A 7,149-nucleotide genomic window follows, 5' to 3' on the forward strand; every position below is an offset into this window, starting at 1 on the left:
TATTTTAATTTTTTACCGAATATACCTTGGAGGTCTTCTAGTCCTTTGAATTTTGGTGAAATTCAAATTTTTTAGTACCAGTTCTGTGGGTGTGGCTATCTAGACCCATTCCAGTCCAGCTTCCGACCCGGATATAGCACGGAGACAGCTTTGGTCGCGTTGGTGAATGATCTCTGGAGGGACAGGGACAGGGGTTACTCCTCTGCTCTGGTCCTGTTAGATCTCTCAGTGGCTTTTGATACCATCGACCATGGTATCCTGCTGCACCGGTTGGGGGGGTTGGGAGTGGGAGGCACCGTTTATCGGTGGTTCTCCTCCTATCTCTCTGACCGGTCGCAGACGGTGTTGACAGGGGGACAGAGGTCGACCGCGAGGCACCTTACTTGTGGGGTGCCGCAGGGGTCGATTCTCTCGCCCTTCCTGTTCAACATCTATATGAAACCGTTGGGTGAGATCATCAGTGGCTTCGGGGTGAGATATCAGCTGTACGCTGAGCTGTACACTCAGCTGTACTTTTCCACCCCGGGCCACCCCAACGAAGCTGTCGAAGTGCTGTCCCGGTGTTTGGAAGCCGTACGGGTCTGGATGGGGAGGAACAGGCTCAAGCTCAATCCCTCCAAGACGGAGTGGCTGTGGATGCCGGCACCCCGATACAGTCAGCTGCAGCCACAGCTGACTGTCGGGGGCGAGTTATTGGCCCCAAGGGAAAGGGTGCGCAACTTGGGTGTTCTCCTGGATGCACGGCTGTCGTTTGAAGATCATTTGACGGCCGTCTCCAGGAGGGCCTTCCACCAGGTTCGCCTGGTTCGCCAGTTGCGCCCCTTCCTCGATCGGGATGCCTTATGCACAGTCACTCATGCTCTCGTTACCTCTCGCCTGGATTATTGCAATGCTCTCTACATGGGGCTCCCCTTGAGATGCACTCGGAGGCTTCAGTTGGTCCAGAACGCAGCTGTGCGGGTGATAGAGGGAGTTCCACGTAGCTCCCATGTAACACCTCTCCTGCGCAGACTGCACTGGCTACCTGTTGCCTTTCGGGTGCATTTCAAGGTTTTGGTTACCACCTTCAAAGCGCTCCATGGCTTGGGGCCTGGGTACTTACGGGACCGTCTGCTGTTACCCCATGCCTCCTACCGACCCGTAGACTCACACAGAGAGGGACTTCTCAGGGTGCCGTCCGCCAAACAATGTCGGCTGGTGGCCCCCAGGGGAAGATCCTTCTCTGTGGGGGCTCCTACTCTCTGGAACAAACTTCCCCCTGGTTTACGCCAAATACCTGACCTTCGGACCTTTTGCCACGAATTGAAAACACATTTGTTCATTCGCACGGGGCTGGCTTAAGTTTTTTCTTAAATTGTCTAGATTTTAAATTTTAAATTCTATTTATGTTTTAAATTGGGGTTTTTAGATTTTAAATATTTTAATTTTTCGGCCAATTGTATAATAAGTTTCTTAATTCAGTTTTTAATTGTACATGGTTTATGTTTTATCTTGGCTGTACACCGCCCTGAGTCCTTCGGGAGAAGGGCAGTCTAGAAATCCAATAAATAATAATAATAATAATAATAGAGGAAGGATACTGTAAAATCTCCATTCCTACCCCACTCTGGGCCCAGCCAGAGGTGGCATTTGCCTGTTCTCCAAACTGTTCAAAATTTCTGCTACTAGTTCTCCAGAACCTGTCAGAATCTGCTGGATTTCACCCCTGCTCCATGCCACAGAACTGGGTCAATAGCAAAGTTGTGGTCGCTATGTGGGAGAAGGAATGCTTCTTCCCACCCCCCACCCCCCAAAAAATCTGGAAAATCTGTGTATTTAATGGGTAACTTGGTAATTCCCACTTTGGGATCTTCTGCCAATTAGTGCAATGAATCTTCTGCTGCTTGTACTTGGACAAGTTGGTAAGTTAGAGCTGTAAAAGACAGAGTTCCAGCCTCCTATTTATAATGGAATTTGAAGTTTCAGGTTCTTTGATCCCAAGATGATCCAAAAGGAAAGGTGGCTGTTGATATATAGGGTTAACAGTTGAGTATGATGGGCTACTGCTATTTGCAGCGGGGACCACATAATTGGACCACGTTTTAAATTTTGTGAAGTATTGTTTCTACTTGTATTGGAGTGTCTAGAAGGACTACAGGGATTTATAAAATTTTAACCATTGTGAAGTCTATAAAGTCAATTCTTACCCAAGAATCCACTAACACTGCAGTCCCTTATTTCTAATTGTCTGAGAGGGTCACAGCAATATAAATTTCCAGCAACGTGTATTCATTTAGATGGTGTTGCTCTCTCTTTAATGTTTGAATAGACCCTTTTGTGACCTCGGTTCTGTATTCAGTACAGTGCTCTCTCATGGTCTCACTGAGAGGTCTTTCTCCTTTTCTGGAGAAAGGCACATTCCAGTGGTGGATTACCCCCAGTTTGGATTGGTTCTTGCGAACTGGTAGTAAAACCAAGGGAGGCCTCGCCAATCGACCCCAAAGTCATCAGGAAACTTCTGCGCATGCGTGCGTGATTCCACTGCAAACCGATAGAAAAGGTAAGTAGAACCCACCTCTGGCATATTCTCAATAGGGGCCCAGAATCTCAATCGTAAAAGTGCCATGTCTCTGCACCTCTGTCTTTCCTCAGCAACCAATGATCTTTAAGCTACCGTGACTCCTTTGCAACAGGTAGTACCAAGGCTGCTGACTGTGTCAGAAGCACCAATGGGGTCAGTTGTCCCAAATTCTGCATTTGTTGTCTTGTTAGAATGCTGTCAAAATGCACAAATTGCACATATTGTTTAGTATAATATCCACTGCTGCATGATCAGCTGCTGCTTCTGCTTGTGGGTCAGATGCCATGCTGGCTGTATCTGTTGCTACCCAGAAAAAAAGTTTGGAGTGGGATACAATGTCAGGCAAAAAAAAGAAAAAAAAGAACCAGGTCCACACAGGAAAGTTCAAATAATCTGATTTATTGCTTACAGTCCGTGCAGAAGGATCTACTCAAATAATGGTCAGCCTTCTTTAAAATTGAGATAAATGTACAAGATTCACAAACTCAACACATTTTACATTTGAAAGAACCCTAAAAAATCCAAAACTGATATCCTAGGATACTGTGTTAACTATACGTTCACAAAATGGTAATCGGCTTTTTACTGTTTTTAAGTAACGCTTTAGGAATTGATAGTATAAAAAGGATGAACGTGTCTCTGCAAACATTGGACATAATATTGAGCCAATATCTGAAAGATCCTAAGAGGGAACAAGAAAGCTAGATGGCCAAAATCAAATTGAAAGAAAAGAAGAAACGACTTGGTAAAATAATCTTGGAAAATGGTGATGATACAGCAACAGGAGCACTTCTTTTGGACTGGGCAATCATAATAAATAAATAAATAAATAAATAAATAAATAAATAAATAAATAAATAAATAAATCAGTGTTGATGGCATGACATTAGTGGAGGGAAGACGTTATTGGTCCTTAATATCAATAACAATGACTATAATAACAACAACGTCAGCAACGATACGACAGGGATGAAGCAGACAGTGGGGATGGACTATGATCCAAGACTCGATTTTATGTGGCATTTATCCGGTGACTTTTTATGACATCTAGTGTCCTACGGAGTGTGATCTGTCCAAATTTTTACCATCTTATATCGGGTCCTGAATTGGATTTTTTGTATCAATTGTAATATCTATACCGGCCAGGGATGACCCTTTCTCTGCTGTTATTTATAATTCCATGAGATATTCGCCTATTGAGCTCTTACGGCTGCGAGGTTCCCCCGCCTCGCAGGAATGGCCCTCTGTTCTATCGAGGGCTTGCCTTAATGAAGGGTCTTGGGATCCAGAGAGGTGGCATGCATCTAAGAAGAACCTTTGGGGGTTTTTAAATAGGTTTTTAAATAAGGGTTTTTTTAAGGGGGGGGAGGGAACAGACGGGTGGGGGGAGAAACCCATCGGGGAGGGAATGTCCAGTCCCTGCGCCTGTTCGCAGCATCACTCCATCTGGTCCGAAGGCGGGGGGGGAGGGGTGTGTTCCTGGTTTAGAGGGTCGTTCCATCTGTACGGTAAGTGGGAGAGGCAGATATGGCGGAAACAAGGGGCCGTATCGATCTCTGGGAGCATGTGTTCGCTGTTTAAAAGCGATCACATGCTCCGGCCCCTCAGTCTTTACCCGTTCCCTGGACGACCAAGATCCTCAGAGCTTGGGCCTCCGGTTGATGTTATGCAATGCGCGGTCCGTGATCAATAAGGCCCCCCTGATTTGTGATCTTATTCAGGGGGAGTCCGTGGACTTTATGGGCATTATGGAGATCTGGTTGGGCATGGAAGAGGGTGTTCCCCTAGTTGAACTGTGCCCTCCGGGGTCCCGTGCATTCCATCAACTGTGCCCTCCGGGGTCCCGTGAGTCCAAGGTAGAGGTGGGGGGGTGGCGGTTGTTATTAGGGAAGGTCTAGAGCTGAGGGAGTCCACTGTCCCTCAGATAGCCGGTTGGGAATCCCTCTTTGTGAGGTGGGGCCATAGGAATCAGACGGGCTTGTTGATCACGTACCTGGCTCCTTGCTGCATGACTACAGCCCTTCCCGAGTTGTTGGAGGTGCTCGCCGGAGTGGCGGTTGAGACCCCCAGACTTATGGTCATGGGGGATTTCAACTTGCCATCGACCGGCTTGTCTTCGACGGCGGCTCAGGAGTTCCAGGCTTCCATGACAGCCTTGGACCTGATTCAAGTAACTGATGGCCCTACGCACAGTGGGGGAGGCACACTGGACCTGATTTATATCTCTGGACAGTGGTTAAATGATCTGGAATTAGGAGATTTAGTAATACAACCTGTGTCATGGTCAGATCATTTTCTCCTTCGCCGGGACTTTCGGACCGCTACCCACCACCGCAGGGAGATGGAACCAATGCGTTGGTTCCATCCCAGGCGCCTGATGGACCCTGAGAGGTTCCTGACGGAGCTTGGGCCGTTCCCTGAGGATTTGGCCCACGGCACGGCTGAAGAACTAGTTGTGGCCTGGGAATAGGCCGTGGCTGGGGCTTTGGACCTTGTCGTGCCTTTGCGGCCTCTGACCCGGTGTAGATCTCAACTGGCCCCTTGGTTCTCTGAGGGGCTGTGATGAAACGCCGGAGAAGATGCCTAGAGAGTACCTGGAGGTCCAGCCGTTCCGAAGCTGACCGGACACTAGTTAGGTCTTATTCTAAGACCTACCTAGTGGCACTGAGGGAGGTGAAACGTTCTTATGTTTCCACCCTCATTGCGTCGGCAGATAACCGCCTGGCCGCCCTGTTTCGGGTGACCCGCTTTCTCCTTCATCAGGAGGGGCGGGATGACCCCTTGCAGGGACGTGCCGAGGAGTTTAGTGGTTATCTATATGATAAAATCGTTCAGCTTCGGGATAGTTTGGACCAAAATTGTGATGATCCAAGTGAGAGGACGGAGATGCGTCTTGTTGAGGTTGTTTGGGATGAGTTTGACCCTGTGGCTCTCGAGGACGTGGACAGGTTACTGAGGAAGTTACATGCCACCACATGTTTACTGGACCAGTGTCCCTCCTGGTTGGTGCTGGCCACACAGGAGGTGACACGAGGCTGGCTCCGGGGAATCATTAACGCTTCCTTGTTGGAAGGGGTTTTCCCCGCCGCCTTGAAAGAGGCGACGGTGAGACCCCTCCTCAAGAAGCCTTCCCTGGACCCAGCTATTTTGGGAAATTATCATCCAGTCTCCAACCTTCGCTGTGTTGCGAAGGTTGTAGAGAGTGTGGTGGCATGGCAGCTACCCCAGTACCTGGATGAAGCTGTCTATCTAGACCCGTTCCAGTCCGGCTTCCGGTCCGGATATAGTACAGAGACAGCTTTGGTCGCATTGGTGGATGACCTCTGGAGGGCCAGGGACAGGGGTTGTTCCTCTGCCCTGGTCCTATTAGATCTCTCAGTGGCTTTTGATACCATCGACCATGGTATCTTGCTGCACCGGTTGGAGAGTTTGGGAGTGGGAGGCACCGTTTATTGGTGGTTCTCCTCCTATCTCTCTGACCGGTCGCAGACGGTGTTGACAGGGGGGCAGAGATCGACCGCGAGGTGCCTTACTTGTGGGGTGCCACAGGGGTCAATTCTCTCGCCTCTCCTGTTCAACATCTATATGAAGCCGCTGGGCGAGGTCATCAGTGGCTTTGGGGTGAGATACCAACTGTACACTGACGACACACAGCTGTACTTGTCCACCCCGGGCCACCCCAACGAAGCTGTCGAAGTGCTGTCCCGGTGCTTGGAAGCCGTACGGGTCTGGATGGGGACAAACAGGCTCAAGCTCAATCCCTCCAAGATGGAGTGGCTGTGGATGCCGGCACCCCGGTACAGTCAGCTGCAACCACAGCTGACTGTTGGGGGCGAGTCATTGGCCCCAATGGAAAGGGTGCGCAACTTGGGCGTTCTCCTGGATGGATGGCTGTCATTTGAAGACCATTTGACGGCCGTCTCCAGGAGAGCTTTCCACCAGGTTTGCTTGGTTCGCCAGTTGCACCCCTTCCTTGACCGGGATGTCTTATGCACGGTCACTCATGCTCTTGTCACCTCTCGCTTGGATTATTGCAATGCTCTTTACATGGGGCTCCCCTTGAAGTGCACTCGGAGGCTCCAGTTAGTTCAGAATGCAGCTGCGCGGGTGATAGAGGGAGCCACACGTGGCTCCCATGTAACACCGCTCCTGCTCAGACTGCACTGGCTGCCTGTGGTCTTTCGGGTGCGCTTTAAGGTCCTGGTTACTACCTTTAAAGCGCTCCATGGCTTAGGGCCTGGGTACTTACGGGACCGCCTGCTGTTACCTCATGCCTCCCACTGACCCGTACGCTCGCACAGAGAGGGACTTCTCAGGGTGCCGTCCGCCAAGCAATGTCGGCTGGCGGCCCCCAGGGGAAGATCCTTCTCTGTGGGGGGGTCCTACCTTTGGAACGAACTCCCCCCTAGTTTGCGTCAATTGCCTGACCTTCGGACCTTCCGCCGCAAACTGAAAATGCATTTATTTATTCGAGCGGGACTGGCTTAAACTTTTTAAACTTTTTAAACTTTTTAAATTCTTAATTTTTTAATTTTTAAATATTAATTTTAATTGGGGTTGTATTTTATGAATTTAAGGGTTTTAGTCTA

This window comes from Ahaetulla prasina, chromosome 4, assembly GCF_028640845.1.
Source record: "Ahaetulla prasina isolate Xishuangbanna chromosome 4, ASM2864084v1, whole genome shotgun sequence".
In the NCBI taxonomy this organism is placed as follows: Eukaryota; Metazoa; Chordata; class Lepidosauria; order Squamata; family Colubridae; genus Ahaetulla; species Ahaetulla prasina.